Genomic DNA, 19,996 nt, shown 5'->3' with positions numbered 1-19,996 from the left:
TTACCTTGCTAAAACCCAGATCTCTGGGCTCTACCCCTAAAGTCAGTGGATTTGGGATAGGGCCTGAAAATGTGCTTTTCTAACTAGGTCCCTGGCAATGCTGATGCTCCTGGTGGAGGGACTTTTTGAGAACCATTGATGTAGTGGTAAGCATGTAAACTTGAGACCAGACACATCTGAGTCCCAAGCCCAATATTAAGTGCCGTTTATTAGCTGGGAAGCTTTGGAATAGTTACCTAATAACCCTGAGCTTTTTTCTATATTTCTAATTTTTGCATATATTTCAGTTTGAATAAAAGTATACACACAAACATATATTATGCTTGGGAAGTGTGACGTAAGCCACACTGTTAAATAATAGAGTACAGATGGAAATTGAGAAGGAGGAGGCAGAAAAAAGAGGAGGCTGATGAGTGGGTAGAAGAGGGTGAGTGGCAGCAAAGTAGAAGCTGTGTGCTGGAATAGCCAGATCTTACTAGAACAACATAATCTGAAGCCAATTTAGGAATGCAAAGTCATGCCAACCGTTAACTTTGCAAGGAGAAGAGAAAGGTCATTTGGCTGTATAAGTATGATAACATTGATTAGTTTAAATGCTTTGTCTGTCATTACTGTTGAGATTCTATAAGTTCAGATACTGAAGAGAGGAAAATAGTGTTGCAATGGAGAAACCAATCATCTGGGAGCTGCTTCCCATGTCAGTTGAGGATAATACCATCACCACTTGTTCTCCTTCTACACTTGATTAATGAATGACATATTTGTAAAGTAATTTGTATTCTAAGGAGAAAATGTAGCCATTACTGAATGGGTTCAAACACCATTATTTAAATATAAATACTTTCTTCCATTGGTTTCTCATGAAAGTCAAACATTTATGAAGTATTTTTTCTCATGATGGCAAGGTGGGGCTAATGAAGGGTAAAAAATCCATTGTTTATATAGAAACTCTATGTTATATGGAGATAAAGTGTTTTCATGAAAGTTAGTTGTCAAGAGCAAGGGCATCAGAGTCAGATGTCCAGGTTCAAATCTTGCTTCTGCCTCTTCAGCTCTTAGTAAATGCTCAAATATGCTAATCAGATAATAATAATAATAATAATAACAACACATAGCTGTGGAATTTCTGGAATAATAATAATAATAATAATGTGAGGTGCTAAGGGTGGAGTGAAGGGCAAAACAAAGACCTACCTTCATAAGCTTACATTACAGTGTCTTATTTTCAAGTTTATTCACGTTATACTGGTTCATCACAGGTGGCACATGGCTTAGTTTCCTGACAGACTTTTCTGCTTTTACCATCAGACCAAGCTCCTTAATTCAATGACTTAATAGAGGTTGGTTTGCAATTTAAAAACATATTCATTTAATTCCTCTCTGTATTACTGATAAACAGTAGCAAATGAGCATGACATTTTTAGCAAAAATACTTTTAAACATTAATGTTTTTTGTCCCTATCACCAGTACAAATAACAAGTTTCTATGTTTTTACTCTCTATTTGAAATGGCTGTAATTTAAGACATAACCAATGTTTAAAAATATATATGTTCACTTTATAATTTCTTCAGTCTTCACTAATTGTAATTTAGCATTTTTCATTCTTTGAGGACAATCTTGACATACAAAATCTAGAAAGCTATTGATTTCTATTCACTTCATCATTTTTGTAGTCTCATTTTGTTAAAAGATTTAAGTAAATTTGGTTTCCTGGATCAAAATGAGAGTGCTATATTAGTTTTGCCAAAATATGTTGAATTGTATTCTATATAAAATGACTCCCTTATGACAGTATTTCCTTCCAAAAATCCTAAGTTAAAGCAAAGACTAAATGAAAGTCTTCATGTTTTGTAGAGAAGAGAGCACCCATTTGTTCTCAGGTAAATGAATTGTTAGAATAAATAATTGCAGGGGGCTGTTTGGTATTGGGAGGATCATGGAGGCAGAAACATTAATTGGCTGGGCAATTTTCGTTCTAGCCCAAGGACCAACACCAGCACCTCTGTGGCACATTGAAGATATTGGAACATTGTTTCTGCTCCGAAGTCTACCTCGCTGAGCATTTTTAGCATGATCTGCAACATATTTTAGATTGATAGATTTGCCTAATGCTGAAAACTAATAGGGCCCCACAGAAACCCAAACATCAAGAGAAAATCAGCATAGTGATAGCAAGAAAGAATCTTTAAAGCTATTGTAAATATGAAAAAAATATGGCAGAAAGTAATTTAGGGTTCCAGTAATTGCTGGAATGTCTCAGGATGTAAATGACACACAAACCATTATAATATAGGACTCATAACAAAAAGTCCTGTTCCTTGGGCTGTGAGACCATCTCTTCCCTTTTCACTGGTCTAACCATAAATGATTTGTCTATATAAGTTAAATACTTGGTTTGGAAGGAAGCTGCATAAATAATTAGGGATTCAGAAATTATGGTTTCCGAGGAAAATGGAAGCATTAAGATTTTTCAAATTCAACATGAAATACTGAAGGGCAGCAAAGATTAGGTCTTGAAGAATGCAGACTATGCCCATGTACATGCATACATTATATAAACTCTGCATTACAGAGAATAGAAGCCATTCTAAATATCCTCTAAGATTAAAACAGAGAAAAACACTCTCTGACCACTTGAAGAAACAAGAAATATTTTTTAGTAGGTGAGACTAGTATAAAGAGAAATTTTGCATATTCTTCTCTAGTGTCCCTCTCTGGGTTGACTTGGTGTCACCTCCTCAGAAAACTTCTATACGTTTCAGTCTAAGGGTGCTCTCAATCCAGGATGGGTAAGACTAATCACTTTTCTAGTCCAAAAATCTTGGTAGTCTAATTCTTCTTATACAAATTCCCCCAACAATTGCCTGATAAATATAACGTCAATGAAATAACTTTTAGATTTAGAATCTTGGTTTAAAAAAAAAATTATGACTCCTTTATAGTTTTTTTTTAACTTCTCCAAATATTTTGCCTGTCAATGACTCATTATTTTGTCATCCTAATAATGTATGTTTCCTTTGTCATTTATAAAAGGCTTGCCTTGTTTGGTTATGCAAGGATGCTGATTGAGCACCTGCAAGTGTTTGGTGGCATTTAGACAGCAGAGAGAAAATGCTTTGTTTCACCAACAATGAATTATTGCATCTATTTGTAGCTTTTAAATATTTTACTAGAATTTATAGGACCTTGTTTTCCTTGGTTAAACTGTGGGCAGATATCAGTCTCTGCCTCATCTTGGGTACAAACTTCAAGAAGAGATCCTTCTTCTTGATTTGGCTTTTGTCAGTTTAGGTTTGATAATTTTATAATATATCTTATTTTTACATTTAAATTGTATATCTCTTTAATTTAAACTCAAGACAAGGGAAAGGATTGTTCAAATAATTTTGTTTTTAATAGCTTGTTCATTTTTATTATAAAATAGTAATTAAATCAAAGTGCTACATATTAAATATTAGGTTAGGTATTATTATTACTGAAAATTTCAGAGAAGAAGATTTATTTCATGGAAATTCAGAGGTTACTGTTATCACTATAAAATTATGATAGCCAGCAGCCATGTGGACCCTAAACAATGCTAGGTAATCATTTCTGTAATCAGTGACTCTCACACTTTTCACAAGAATTTTATCACTCAGTGTTAGGTAGGATGCCTTTAGTTGCAAGTGTCAGTAGTTCAACTTATCTTCTTCCAAGCAGAAAGGGCTTTTAGTTGGCTCAGGAACTGGCAAGCACAGGAATATGTAGCTGAATCAAAGAGAACTGAAAGTCATCAGGATCTCTTTTTCTTTCCATCTCTCAGTTCTATCTTTCCCAGGTCTGCTTCCTTGAGGAGGTAAAAATGGGTGTCAGTGGTTCCCGACTTTTATATCCTACCATCTTAGGAACCCAAGAGGAAAAAGTGTATCTCTAGTCCAGTGGTTGTATCAAAAGTTCTGGGATTGGGCTTCACTGGGCTAAAGCAATGACTAATGCGAGGGATGTGGATACTTCGGTTGACCAGATTTGAATATACCCACCCAAGAATCTTGGTTGGTGGTAGGAGTGATGGGTTAGGGGAGTCTAGTGTCCGTTCCATCTCAAGACTATACTCTGAGAATAGGAAAAAGTGATTCCCTAAGGAAAACACTATTTATAGAAGGAATGTGAACGGAGGCTGACCCAGCAAAAACAAAGGACTTGTTTTCCTCTCCACTCTTGGCAAACCTCCAACTCCTCTACCTCCTTCTCCCCCTCAACAAATGACTTTGCCTTATTCTTTAGAAATAAAGTAGAAGCCTCCAGATGGGAATTCCCTCATTTTAGCAACACTCCTTTCTCTCACCTACTTAACTTCTGTATTCATCCTCTTCTTCCTTCCAATCACAGGGAAGGAAGAACTTGTATTGTTGAAGTTATTTCCTCCACATGAAGTCTGGATCTTCTCTCTCTCTTCTTAGTCAACCCCCATCCCCCTGTCTCCTTATTTCAGTTATTCCCTCTCTCCTTCCCCTTAGTGAAACAAAAACAAATTTACTCTCTATTCATTGCTCTGCCTTTCAACTTCTTCCTCAGCCAAGCTTTTCTGAAGTACACTCTACACATTCATTCTTCAATCTACAGCTTTCTAGTATTTATATCCACCGCACCACTTTCCACACATAATCTTCTTATTTAGGAATGTAAAAGACAAACACATCATTTAGGATTCATTTAATATACAGATATGTGCATGATCGTAAAAATATTTTTTTTTCTTTCCAAATCAATCCAAACGCAAAAGAATTAGTCATATCACATCATCCTTTGATGGCTGTTTTTGGTCTGTTCCAGTCAGGTTCACATTCTAACTAATCTTTCACATATTTATTAATAATCAAAAGTTGAAAGAGCATTTTTGCCAAGTAATATAGCACCTTGTGGAAGAGATAACTAGTGTAAGTAACTGTCCTTTTTATTCAACATTCAGTAGGGGAAAATCGCTATAGCTGTACAACTTGAGTTCCTTACCATGGTGAAGGAGTGAGAAAATACTGGGACCTGGAAAAGGATAGTAGTAAGATGCAGTGATAAGAACTGGAAAAGGATAGTAGTAAGATGCAGTGATAGTGTGAGCCTATAGAAAGGAAAAGGAGTCAGGAAAAGGAGTATTTATATTTGGTATCCAACTCTGCCACTTATTTATGTGTCTTTGGCAAGTTATTCTGCCTCCTTGTGTCTTAGATTTCCTTATTTCTAAAATCTTATGGAGATTTCCTGAGAAAATGAAAGTGGAAGCCCTTTAAAAGGTACAAAACTTCTTGTAGATGTCAGATGTTCTTACTCTCCTTATTATGATTTTCATTTGTGAATATGAAGTGACTTTACTTGAAGGTCTTAAGGAATAATGAACTTACTCAGTCTCATAGACTAGGACTAGCTATCAATTTCTTTCAGTTCATACAAATTATTATTAAGAAACCAGCCAGGGATGAAAATATGAAAGTAAAGGTAGTGAATTCATTATGGATTTCCTTTTTAATTCTTTATAGGATTTGCTGATAGCAAAGCTAATTAAATTTAAATATGTTAGGGTCTTTCTCTAAGAGATTAGAGATTAGCCTCAAAGCTATTTGTAAATTACTATACTTTTTCATTGTAAATGTTTAGTGGAAATACTGTTTTGGGAAAATGATTAGAGATTATAAATTGTTTCATTAAGTATTTTATTTCCTGCCATTCTACCAGTTCTATAATAATAAATGACTTTAATATTCTTTTTATTGATAATTTAAATGAGATCTAAAAGATGAAATGTTGTTTTGAAATAAGTTTAATAAAATTGACCCAACATGGTTTGGAGTCCTTGCTGCCCATGGTCCCTTTATGATTAAATACTAAAGAAGAATCTGTAATGAGAATATTTTTCTTTTGTTTCTTCACCATGAGATTCACATTCCCTAGGATAATAGATCTTATCCTTTTCAAAGAACATTAGTAGCCTAAATTTATCCTCCCTGGGGTTGTGCCAGTCAGTTTCATTAAAACATGGGGACTCAGAGCCCTTTAGCAAAGCTTACAACCTTACATAGTTAAAAACAAAACAAAGAAAACAACTTACATTGTATTTTAAATTTTTCTGTGTTCAGACAAATTGATAACCCAGAGCTCAATATGTGCTAAATTATAGTCCTATAAAAGCTGTTATCGTTCCCCCCACTTTTAAACTTGCTAAGTGAACAAGCATTTATTTTCCGTTAAAATTAAGTAATGAAAGCTGCTTCCTTTTATGCTTTAAAATATCTTCCTGTATAACACTAAAGGGGACTTCCCTCTAATTATTTCACATTTCATAGGGCTTTGTAAACCTCTCTCAGTGCCAAGAATGCAAGCCTTCTGGCAGCTAAAGGAACAGTGAGCAATGCCTAAGAATTTGCATCAGAATTGATTGTTAATATTGCAACAGAATTTGGCTCAGATTTGTATTGGATATGGGAGCATTTTTATTCTAGTTACTACTTCTTATTATTTCTTATGAAGGACCACTGCAAGTTATATTTTCACAAGGCCACAATCCTGGTGGTAATTAAACAGTTTAGTTTGTTTCAATATATTGACAACTGTTTTTCCAAGAGTGTAAAAATGATTCAGAAAGATATTTGCTATTTTTCAGTAAAAATCAAGATGAGATATTGGCTTCCTTTGTTGGGAATTTCCTAAGATTCAGTTAAATATTGAGAGTTAAGTATAATTAATAAGTTAAACATTGAGAGTAAAGCATAATTGAAATAAGAGTATTTTAAGGGGGAGGAATGGACAGAAATTTTCTGGATTGGGATTAGTTGAGTTTAGAAAAGGCATATCTATTAAAGAAGGGAATCTCTAGATGTAATTAAAGAAATAAAGAAATGTGGGTAAGGAGACAATGGAAAACATTTTTTTGTGTTCTATAATATATTTACAAAGTCTTGGGAATGTATTAAGGAGTTAAAAATGCAAAGGCAAATTTAGAGTTACATATCTAAACAGGAAAACAGGATAGTCCAAGGCTATCTGATGGAGAATGCTGAAGGTTACACTTGGTATTTGATGACTTGGTTGGAAATTTTATAATTAGGATGTGTGCTCTGAAAGATTAAAGTTCTTGTAACCTAATACTATATGGAATTCTTGTTGAGTGCAATTCCTTTGAAATATATTTAATGCCTAATTTCATAAAGCAGATTTGAATCTCATTATCAGTGGAGTCCATTTAATTGAAATCAAATTGATTGAAACAACTCATGAAATCTCATTTTAATCCCCTTTTCTTCCTCAGGGAACATTTATCTACTTATATCTACTCTTAAACTTTAGAGGAGGTGAAGACTTCATTTAAGAGGACATTATAAATTTTTATTTAAATTAATTGTTTAAATACTTATGAGATTAATTTCACTGATACATTATAAAATTGAATTGTGCTTTGGACATTCTTTTCACCAAGGCTGAAGCCAGCAGTTCCGAAGTGTAGGATTCTAAAATAATTTCCATTCAAGGGCTAGTCATGATATTTAAGGGCTATGTTGCCATGCTGTGCTAGGGATGCAGTAAGCATTACCAAGAATGATAAACATTAAAAATCTGTATTTAACTAACATAGCATCTGTGTAATTATTTTAATAAAAATAAGCTCATGCATTTTGACCTTGTGGCCATTTTAATTATGCCTCAAATAAGTCTTTAAAAAATTGATATTGGCCCTCTCCCATCAAGGTTGTGGAGTTAGATGCAGAAGGGCTCTGTCTCCCCACGGAAATTCTGAACAACCAGCAAGAAATGGCAGAAATAATCTTTCTAAAAGTTCCAGAAAACAGTTAAAAGACTGCAGTAATAAGGCAAGTGCTGAATCAAGGAAAAGGCCACTTAAAAATGGTCGGCTCTCGTGGTGCCCTGACTCGCCTTAATCCCATACCCTTGGTTCCTTGGTTTCGGTTCCAGAGGGAACAGAGTAACTCTTGTGTACATACTGGGAGCATGTATGTCTGGCCCAGTCTGGCTGGTGGTGTCCTGAGGGACTTGCTGTCCCAGAACTTGCCCTAGAAGGCACTCCGCAAGCTCTTTTACAGAATGTTTTGGGAGAACAGTCAGGTTGTGCTGCTTGAAGCAAGGGATTTGCTGGTTGGGACCATGAGGAAATGTGCCTGGGACCATGAGGGGACCTTTGTACCCTTGTAAAGGGGGGAATTCTTAAGGCCACATGCTCATGCAAACGAATACTATTCTGTAAACTCATTGTATGGATAATAAATTTTGAAGGAGAACTGCTTATTTTTGCTGGTAATATTTTATGTTTCTAGTTATTTGATTCTTCTTTTTGTTAAGTAAAACAGTTTCTACATATTAGTTTGCATGTATCTTGTAGGATTATTCCTGGCTTGAATATACTCTTTGTTGTTAATTTAATGGGATTTCCATCCTGCCATTATTTTTAGAAACAGCTTTTTTTCCCCCTATATTCATGTTGTATTTTACCATCACCACTTTTACTAGTTCTAACATTGTTTCAATTTTTAAAATTTATATATAATAATTATATTATCTTCAATTAATAGTGATTCTGTCATCCCCTTTACAATATTTTACATTTAATTTCTTTTTTTCTTAAACTTTATTTCAACTTCAAAAAATAAAATAGCAGACAAAAGGCAGCTTAACAAATTATGGAAGCATGACTTTAAAAAACAAATCCTGTCTAGGCACATTTATTTTATTTAATCCTAAAAACAAACATACTTGTTTCTCCAGTGTTCCCAAAAAGTGAATAAATGAGTACAGTTGTTACATGACATGACCAAGGTCTCCTTGTTAATAAAGAAAATGAAAAAAAAAAAAAAAGGGTAAGCTTGTTTATATTCACATCTTGTAAAACTAAGTCCTATATTCTTTTTTTGACCTTTTTCTTTGATATAGTACCTTTGCCTTTGCTACAAAAATATTATAATATTATTGTTAACAATAGTCTATAAGTTATATTAGTTGCATTTTCCCCACATATCACCATATTCTTAATTCCTTCTGTAATAGAGGGACATTCCCGTATTTGTACTATTAACCACAATTCTCATCTATTCACTATATTATACATTCCCTGGATTATCCTCCAGCAGTCTTTCAATTAACATTAACCTCCCTAGACTATTCCTTTCAGCCGCAACCATATTGATAAATCAGCAGTGTTAGTTATACTTATTATAATGTGCTACCATCAACTCTATCCATTTCTACATATTACAGTCAACTTTATTAAACATTCTACATACATACAGAATCAGCTCCCCCTTCTGAACCTGATTCTGTCCCCTACTAATCTATACTTCATAGTTTAACTCCACAAGTTTGTTCATCATATTTATTTCACATCAGTGAGGCCATACCACATTGGTCCTTTCGTGTCTGGCTTATTTCACTGAACATAATATCCTCAAGGTTCATCCATATTGTCATATGCATCCCAAATTCATTTCTTCTTATAGCTGAATAGTATTCCATAGTATGTATATACCACATATGATTTATTATTTACTGTTTTAGAATTTTATCAAATTATGCTGTTTTTCAAAGTCTTAGCATGCTTTATTTCCTTTGGTCCTTGAGACAACCCTGTGAATTAGGGTAAGAATTATTATATCCATTTGAAATATAAAACAATAGACAAAATTGTTTGCTTGACACAAAGTCATACAAATATATATCAATGGTGAGATTAAAATCCATTAACCCCTGATCCAATGAATTGAGCAGAAGAAATTTCTTTCAATAATTTATATCATTAGGGCATTTATGGACTTGAGTTTTACTACCTCACATTTCATTAGGGTATTTATGGACTTGAGTTTTACTATCTCAAATAAAAACTATCTTTACACAGTTTCCTTTTACATTGCTCTAAAATAAGTCAGTGGATTTGTTTCTACCTGACGATGGAGCTGCCACTGGGTATATCACTGGGAAGAATTCACCCTAAATGTGTCTTTAAAAAAACTCATTCTCTGATATCTGCCATTTGTTCTTTGCACATGTACAGATGCTGATGTCCAGTTAATCAGAGGCAATGCAATAAAGGTTACATTGGTACAGGGTTCTAACCCATCCTGGAAGTTATGGGTAAAACCTGAAGCCTTTAATCAGATGTTCAAGTCAAGTTGACTATTTGAGCCAAAGCTTTTATATCTCTTGTAATTTGTCTTGAAGGGAGTATTACATCATAATCATAAGAGAAAAATATTAAGGGTCTGTTTGCACGTAGCATTGGGTCAAGAGAATTGATATTCTATTTTATATGTGTCTCAGGGAAAAATGCAAAGTTTTTTATAAACCTTATAGAAAGTTCAAGGATTGTTCTTTGGGATTTATTATGGAAGAAATATTCAATTGGACAGTTTAAAATATTCAAATGTAAATTTTAGAATTTATAAAGAATTAAATGCAAATGCAAGAAAGGTTCTATTTTTTAAGACATTCATCTATTTATTAAACAGTAGACTGCTTCAAGTCTAGAGAAAGATGGATTTAGACTAATAATAAATTGTTTCTTAAATTTGACTAGAATGAGGCTTTTCTACAGTTTAAATTTAACATCCTTACCCAGACTCTCACACATTTACAAATTGTTTTATAAAACATATATTAATTATTTTTAAACCTCCTATGTTTTTCTTAATGAGAAACCTACATGTGGTTTTTATTTTATAATATAATAGCACTGTTTCCATTTCTAAGAAATACCATATTTTATACATACTTTATAGTCCTGATTGTAATTTATAAATGGTGCCTATAATTTTGAGTTTGTTCTTACTAAATGTTGTACAAAAATGTTAATTACTAGAAGTGACCATTTTTCAAACTCAATTAATGAAAATTTTATTCTCTGAAGCAAGGCTGATTACCTCTTATTTCCACTTAAGTTACTATAACTGTAAATTATTTCATTATTTTTATAAATCACTGAGTTTCTAAAACTCAGTTCTAATAACATTATTTTTATTTTATTTTATTATTTTTACCATTTTATTGTGTACAGATTTGCTTAAAATCAGTGAATTTCTAGGCCAGGTTCAGGTAACTGAAGAACTTTTATGAGCAGTTTATATTGTCTAGATCCAAGATATGCTGCAAACACAGTCTGGAGCAAAATGGGAAATAACATCTTTCTAAAGACAGGCTTAGAGATTCTAATCCAGTAAGTGAAGATGTTTCCTTTCTCTGGTAGCACAGCTGAGATGTATCTGGCTGCAAGGCCACCGTTCACGGGGATAGCCAAGGAAACAGGGTATAGACTGCCAAAAACAAGACCAACCAGTCCACCCCGTGTTACAGTACAGGTCTCACAATTCAAATCACCTGTAGTCAAAGGTAAACTTACAAAACCTTTATAAGATGCATGTGCTGTCAAAAATGGGATCATTGCCATTGGTAAGCCAGCTATATATAACATTATGATAACAAACAGTAGAACTCACATAGTATTGAAATATATTGGGCATTTCCTTTTCAGTTTTAAATATCATTTAAAATTTGATAACTAGAGAATATGTTTAAATTCTAAAGTGACTGATATTAATGTAAATTATATCTTGGTGTTTCATATTTGTGGGTAGTTATTATCAAAAATTGAAAATTCACAATGAAGGAGAAACTATTATAATTTTATTTGACTATTTAGCACACAAAGGGAAAAATACAAGAGTTTTGTTAGAAACATTTTTATAAAATGAACTTTATTTTATAATGTTCTATTCCTGTGGGTATTTAATTTTTTTATTCTTTAAATAAAGCATTCTAATTAAATATGTAGCATTAGTAGAATAAAAAATAAAATAATAATAGATTTGAAAGCCTGCCTAGTTATATATCAATTTCTGATGAATGACCTAATAAAGCATCAAGTTATTTGCTTATTTATGACATAATTGGGACATTACATTTACTTTTTTAAAATAATAAATCAAGAGATGTTATTAGTGATATAGATATTGAAAATGTTTATTTAGATTTTTTTCATTATGGACTCTTTGAAAGGGGACCAGGACATGCTGCTTTCCACAAAGAATTGATGTTTATACCAGAAACAACAAAGTCAGTCCTGGTAGAAACACAACCAGAAATCCTAGGCCCTGCTATGCAGATAGTCTCTCCTTTTTTTAAAGTTTTTTATTTTTTATTTATTTCTCTGCCCTTTTCCCCCGCCCTCCCCAGTTGTCTGCTCTCCGTGTACATTCGCTGCATGTTCTTCTGTGACTGCTTCTATCCTTATCAGCAGCACCAGGAATCTGTTTTCTTTTTGTTGTGTCATCTTGTTGCGTCAGCTCTCCGTGTATGCGGCGCCATTCCTGGGCAGGCTGCTCCCTCCTTCGCGCTGGGCAGCTCTCCTTACAGGGCGCACTCCTTGCGCGTGGGGCTCCCCTACGTGGGGGCACCCCTGTGTGGCACGGCACTCCTTGAGCGCATCAGCACTGCGCATGCGCCAGCTCCACACAGGTCAAAGAGGCCCGGGGTTTGAACTGTGGACCTCCCATGTGGTAGACGGACGCCCTAACCACTGGGCCAAGTCCGCTTCTCCAGATAGTCTCATGAGAAAGAACAGAATCATACCTCAGTCTCCAGGCCCACTTGGTTCTTGGAACCACGGATGATCACTGTACAGGCTACCAATTCATTTTAAATGTAGTGTTTTTGAGTGTGAGGTAGACCGCTGTCTTACAAGAACAGGATTGATAGGGCAAATCATTCCTCGGAGGCCACTGAATAATTGTCAGCTGACCTTTATTGGTATCCACATCATTTTATTCATATTGGCATTGCTCAAGGTGGTCCAGTAATGTTCGCCTGGGATTTATAATAAACAAAACCGTGCATTGCCTGCAGCAGTTGGATTAGTTAAAAAAGGTCATGTTGTTGATTAGAAAAGTGGGAGTATTAATATATTTTGTAGCTATGTACAAAGTAGTGGATTGTGAAGGATGCAGGAGGACATTGGTAATAGTTAAGTGAGAAACAAGGCCTTTTCCATGAAAGCGGTTGACACTTATAAAGGAGCATATGAGCTTTTAAATTAGAGGGAAAAATGAGTTGAGCCTAGAAAGCCTGTCAGCAGGGTGTCTCAATAAACAATCCAAGGTTTGTGCCTGATACTATGGGGAAAACAGAAATGGCAGGAGTCAGTGGAAGAATAGAATGAATTAGATGTTGGGAGACTGGGCTTTCAAAACCATTTTGTCTGTCTGGTTTCCTCTGGCCAGTTCTCTATGGACTTCAATTTCCTTAAGAAAAAATCCAAACAGGTGAAGCATTCTTTGATTCTACCTGTGGGGGCGGATCTGCATTGAAAGATTAGTGATTCTCATTAGATTTTAATTAGTTCTTGGATGAACTAAAGAGATGAAAGAATGTAGAAAGAAGTTCAACAAGAGGTAATTATCCACCTTTCCCCCTTTGTTTTTTAATAAACATCATATAAGTAGGCGTATATGATACATAATAAATAGCATGCGAAAAAGGTAAATCAGGACATAGTGTTCTCTAAATTGGACTTTGGAAAGATATGTTCATGTCCTTTAGAGTCATTGTCACCATTCTTTTAAGTCAGTTTCTTTCCTTTTTTGTTAAATAATTCATTAAAGTCTTTTTTAGCCTGTGACAAAGATTATGGTGTAGGGAAGGATAAAGAAACCTGTCATCTCGAAAATGAAAAAGATAGAATATGATTTCTAAACCCTGATTTTGCCATTCCAGTTATCTTAGGAGGCATTACAAAATTAACATTGGAATTTCAATGTCATTCTGGTTAATAATAAGCTGTCCAGTCTCCCTATTAGCAGTTACTATGAGAGCATGGCAATAGAACTGTGGTGTAAACCCACTGATGCCATCTTCTGGGTCTCTGCAGGAAACTCTTAACAGGTGTCACACTGTTAGTATCAAGGTCTTTCTGGCATATCTCAAGCTAACGAAATCCCAGGTAGAGTTGTATAACTTAAGTTTCTTTTCTATGACAGGTAAAATTATAGTGAGGGTCCATGCATAAGTCATTTTATTTTTTGGCATCTTGTTAAATGGCAATCATTTAAAAATTATTTTTCCTAAGATCATCTTCGTACGTTTTGTATATTTCAATGCTTAGTTTGATTCTTGTCTGTTTTTAAGTTTCCCAATAAAGGTCTTAGTGTTCAAGATATAACTGAACTATACGTAATAGTACTTCTTTTTAATATGCCTCATCAACTCTTCATGCCTCTTTGTGGTCTTGGCTCACAGATACTCTGTTAATGAAAAAGTTGTTTTTATTGTTTACTTAGAAGCATGCTTTATACACTTTCCTCTAATTTGATGATTTTTTTGGGTCATTTTTCTATTTACTAATTTTATCAGTTACAAAAATCTGTTACATTTAAAGAGTGATGGAGAGAAAGCGTTTATTCCTGGCAGTGTTAGTGTTGGTATTACTGATTTTTAAAGGGCAAACCAATTGTACTATGCCTGTCACATAGTAGTGTCAGTCAATCTTTGAATAAATGAATATTGTATTTTGAAATTATACATGGGCATAATATTTGCAGAAAAACCCTAACTGGATAGAAACCATACCTCAAGAAGGGCTTGAGATAATCGTTTTATTTAGACTGTCATTTCTTATTGAGTTTCCAATGAGCAAATGATTGCCCTGAGATAAAGCACAATGGAGACTTCTCTGTTTAACAAAACAAATCAATGGTACTAAGAATTCACTCTGAAATGAACTCTTCTTGTGTTCTCTTCTTGGCTAGCCCTGTAGAACATCAATTACTTTTGGTTTCAAGTGAGGGGAGTCATTTAAAGGAAGGTGTACAAAATTTAAGGGTCAAAGGCTTCCTCTGTTTCAATTAGTATTCCATCCCAGCCCCAGCACACATACACTCAAGTCGGTTTCCCAAAGGTGAGTGGCTTTAGTGCATTTTATTAAATGGACCATCTTTTATAAATGACATGAAAGGTCAAATACAAACATAAAACTTAATTTGGCAAGAGATGTGCATTTATATACTTAGCATCACTTTTAATTAATTCTGTTGACTCATAAGATGATACAGAGAATGAGTGCTTTACTTACAGGTAATAAAACAGCTATTCAGCTTCTCACCAATTAGACATAGGGAGCCTCTGGGGAGATCCAAGGGTTCACAGACCTTGGATCAGGCTTCAACTACTTCTCACTGGTAAATATCATGACCTCCATGCCTACGGGTGATACTGGGTGGGTCATATGGTATTGGCCATAATTAAATTTCATCACCTGCTGCATTAAATTACTGCATCAAGTAATTTAAGTTTACCGTGGGAAAACAACTTTGCAAATTTTAATGTGGAATTAGTAATACAATTCTACAGTTGCAAACTTCCCTTACTTGAAACGTGAAGGTAACAGATGTAGTGGTGCTACTCCTCCTCCACTTCCTTGATTCTGTGTGTGAAGAGCTACACTTTGGGAAGGGGGGTTGGGGAGTGCGAGGGGGAAAGCAGAGCAGGTGATCTAAATCACCTAACTGCTGAGCATGGACATGGATTTGGTTATAGGCCCATTGAATGGAGACTGTGTATACATCAGTATTGAATTCCATTCTTTGAGCTATCACCAATCCAGGTCAATAAAGCTAGCATTTTTGAGATGGTTCTCTCCTGCATTATCACTCTCTGCCTTTGCTTGTTGTTCTAGACTTATTTTGGGTCACTCTACCCCCCTGCTTATTACACTATAGCCATCTTGGTCTTCTCCCCCATTGCAGGACCCTTTTATCTACTGTTCTTCTTTCCTGGAACCCTTTGCTCTCAACTCTTCTCATGGCTACAGTCTGCTCTCACCCCTGTCACTGTCTTTGGAGTCTGGAAGAGAATGTAAGATATCCTCTCATCAAGGTTACCAGAGATATCTTAGCTTCTGAATCCAATAAGCCATTTTCAGGTCTTGTTTTCCAGCACTCTCTCCTTCAAGTTTATTCCTTGGTTTCTGAGAGAGTTAATGCTCTTGGTTGTCTCACCCTTCAGACTTCTCTCTAGGTCTCCTTCCTCTAATCATCTTCTGAGTACTGGTGTTCCTCTGGCTCCAGCCCATTTCCCCCTGCTCTTTTTTCATGGGTGACTTTACTCATGCTCAGGGTTAAGTTTCTTCCTTTACAGCAATAACTTCCAGCTGGAAAACTCCAGCCCAGATTTCTCCCTGGGAGTTCAACTACTATATCCAATTTTCTACTGAATATCTTCATGTAGATGGTCTGTAGTCATCTAAAATCCACCATAGTCAAGGCCAAACAGCCTCCTCTTCACCTTCTCTTCCCCTAGTATTCCATATATTGTTTACAATATTTCTATTCACCTCCCACTCAAATCAGAAACCAAGGAGTCACCCCAGACTCCCTTAGAACCCATGCATCCAGTTGAGAATCTCTGCTTTTACTTCCATATTTCTTGATACTGCCCTTTTCTTTCCCTCCCTTCTATTGTTAATCTATGTCTATTACTAAACTAATAATCTGTCACCATCTCTTTCCTTCATTACTGCAGTAGCCACCTATCTTTAGTTTTGTCCATATTAATTTCTTCTGGCACACATCCAGAATGGTCTAATGTGAAAATCAGCCTTTAGCAGTTTCCCCAAAACTCTACAACATATGCATAGACCCAAGCACAATGCCTAGCACAGAGCTGATGCTTATTGTTTGTTGAATGAGTGAATGAAGAATGAAGATCAGCAGTCTCTCAATATCCATCCAGTGTTGGAGCATATGGCTCCTAGACATATTGTCTGCAGTCCTTTGAAGATTTCATGTATCATCCAAACCTTTTGTTTCTGAGTTTTGCTTGGAGGTTCATAAAACCAGAAAGAGTAACATTAGTATGGTGTTATAGTTTATCTATAAGAACAGATATAGTTCCTATCATAAAAATAAGTTTGAGATGCTTGTATTTTTAATTGTTGTTTAGTTACAATCTATTGCTTTATTATGTGAGGACTTTCTCAAGAAAACTCTTCACAAATATGTTTTTTCCCCTTACACTAAAAGAGAAAAGTAAATGTCACCTTAGTATATCTGCATTTATGTAGCTGGATTTCCATATTATGAAAAAAAAAAAGATTCTTTCTAATCACATTGTGACAACTGGTGTTTTCACTGCTGTTCTTTAGAGTTTTGTAAATATATTCTGTTTTAACAAAGAATGATCTTGTAAGTCTGTTTAAAAAAAACTGGTGAGAAGAATATGTGATGATATAATTACATGTTTAAACATATTTGTCAGGTTAGAGGCAGGGAAATGTATGCATGACGTTTTTTTACTCATTTTTATTTTTTGTACAATCCTTCAGTATACTCTTGCCTTGCAATTTTTATATTGAAATAATTCGCATTTTCACAATGAGACCCAAACTGTGTTTGTATTGAATAGCAAAGTTTTACCTGGGCGTACGGTGTATTACGGAAAAAAAAAATGTGACTTTAATTTTTGTTAAAGAACTCATGTCATATCCAACCTCTTATGGTTCAGAGAGAACAAGTGCAAGTGGGAATCTTTAGAAATAGGTTTATTAATTTGGATTATGCAAACTTTTTTTTTACTTCAATTTTAGTTTAATAGAGTACATTTAAGAAACTGTTCACCTTTACTCTTGCATAAGATTCTGATTTAATCATGATTGGCATCTTATTCCTAACAGTGACTAAACAACAATATTGCATAGTATAATGGGAAAATTTAAAATAAACAACATTTGGCAATTTCCCCTAGTATTCTGAAATTATTTCTACAATTAGAGATCAGCCCTTACAGCATGAGATTAGATAAAATTATCCTTATGATGTGAATGTAATAGAAACAGTGCTTATAGACAAAACAATGCTTTCTGTTAACAGAAACATAAAAACATTTGTCTTATTGCTTTACTGGTTTATGAGAGTCTTCTTGAATCTCATGATTAAATCCTTTACAACATACTAATTTAAGAAGACAGTAGTTCCAAAATGGCAAGTGTTATTTGGAGATGCTCCAGGACCATATTAATCCAATAATTTGGCTTATTTGTTTTATTATTAAGCTTGTTGAAATGTGATCCCTTCTAGTGAATTGATAATTTGGAAACAAATATAGAGTGTTATGAAATAGAAAGAATTGAGTTCAATGTCTGACGACCCCTTGGATCCCATTAGAATTGAGGCCAAACTTTAATTTAGGGAATAAGGCATAGGCATCACAATATGCTGTTTATCCTAATATATTTAAACTTTCTATGTTGTAAGCTGCTTGTATTAGTCAGCCAAAGGGGTGCTGATGCAAAATACCAGAAACCTGTTGGTTTTTATAAAGGGTATTTATTTGGGTAGGAGCTTACAGATAGCAGGTCATAAAGCATAAGTTATTTCCCTCACCAAAGTCTATTTCCACATGTTGGAGCAAGATGGCTCCTGAATTCTGTGAGGGTTCAGGCTTCCTGGGTTCGTCTGGGCTCAGCTCCTCTGTTTTCTCCACAAGGCCAGCTGTAGACTATGAGGCTCTCTAGACTTTGCCTCTCTCCACAAGGTCAGCTGTAGACTATCACGTGAATGGTTCTGTCGCTCTCCCTGGGATTTCTGCCATGTCTGAGGAGCCATCTCTATTCCTCTGTGTTCTCCTGGCTCAGGTCTTCTCTTCCCGGGGCTTGCTTCTCTTTCCTCTGCATGCTGACTTCCCAGGGCTTCAGCTTAAGACTTCAGCATCAAACTCCAACATCAGGGAAGCGGACTTGGCCCAGTGGTTAGGGCGTCCGTCTAACTACATGGGAGGTCCGCGGTTCAAACCCCGGGCCTCCTTGACCCATGTGGAGCTGGCTGGTGCGCAGTGCTAATGCACGCAAGGAGTGCCCTGCCACGCAGGGGTGTCCCCGTGTAGGGGGGCCCCATGCGCAAGGAGTGCTTCCCGTAAAGAGAACCGCCCAGCGCCAAAGAAAGTGCAGCCTGCCTAAGAATGGTGCCACCCACACGGAGAAATGACACAGCAAGATGATGCAGCAAAAAGAAACACAGATTCCCATGCTGCTGACAACAACAGAAAGCAGACAAAGAAGATGCAGCAAATAGACACAGAGAACAGACAATCGGGGTGGGGGGGAAGGGGAGAGAAATACATAAATAAATAAATAAATAAATAAATAAATAAATAAATAAATCTTAAAAAAAACACACAAAAAACTCCAACATCAGAAAAAACCCCCAACTCTGTCCTTTGCCATGCCTTTTATCTGTGAATCCCCACCCACCAAGGGGTGGGAACTTAATGCCCTAATGACGCAGCCCAATCAAAGCCCTAATCATAACTTAATCACACCTAGGTACAGACCAGATTACAAACATAATCCAATAGCTAGTTTTGGAATTCATAACCATATCAAACTGCTACACTGCTCGAAGAAAAATTTGGGTGCAGTTAATACTTCCGCCCCTTTTCCTCATTCCAGAGCGAGGAAGTTTAGCCTTGAAATAAACGAAAAGTTTTTGTACTTTATGGCAATCTCCCAGATAGACTTTATGGTCATTGGAGCCAATTCACTCATCTAATGAGCAAGAAGCTGACAAGAGCACAGCTAATTGACAAGAAATTTGGTTTCTGCTGGAAAGTGCCCAAAGTACCCACCTTGGCAATATATAGATAGCCACAATAGATATGCTTGCATTTCATAATCAAATATTTTTTGTACTTATCAACAAGGAAGATACATAAGCAGCATTTCAATTTTTTTCAGTTGACAGTATCATCTCTCTGTTTTCTTTAGCATCCCCCGCCCCCCAACCTGCCAAGATCTTCTTGAGGGAATACAGATGTGGGGAGTGGGGCTCTGGTAAAGAGGCCATGGCGAGGAAAAAGCTCAGAAGATCAGAGTCTTTATCCTTCCTGCCCGTTGAAACACCCTTTCCATCTGCCTTTCTCCTTCTCCCAGGCCTTGTGGAGCTATTGTGTAGCAAGGCCCCTGAAAGAACAGTGTGATTACTCTC

General features: G+C 35.6%; 1 protein-coding gene across 7 annotated transcripts in view; it reads left to right on the top strand.

The window, feature by feature from the left end:
- The window catches only part of PLCL1 (phospholipase C like 1 (inactive)), a 355,116-nt gene that overhangs the window by 260,526 nt on the left and 74,594 nt on the right, over positions 1-19,996 (top strand). For 2 of the 7 annotated variants that reach the window (XM_071216208.1, XM_071216209.1), the window contains exon 2: positions 88-146. The exons of the other annotated variants lie outside the window; for them this stretch is intronic. The gene's annotated coding sequence lies outside the window, so the exon portion shown is untranslated. The remainder of the gene's footprint in view (positions 1-87; positions 147-19,996) is intronic. 7 annotated transcript variants of the gene reach the window in all.

Source organism: Dasypus novemcinctus, chromosome 7, assembly GCF_030445035.2.
Source record: "Dasypus novemcinctus isolate mDasNov1 chromosome 7, mDasNov1.1.hap2, whole genome shotgun sequence".
NCBI lineage: Eukaryota > Metazoa > Chordata > Mammalia > Cingulata > Dasypodidae > Dasypus > Dasypus novemcinctus.
This window is presented reverse-complemented; position numbering and strand designations above follow the sequence as displayed.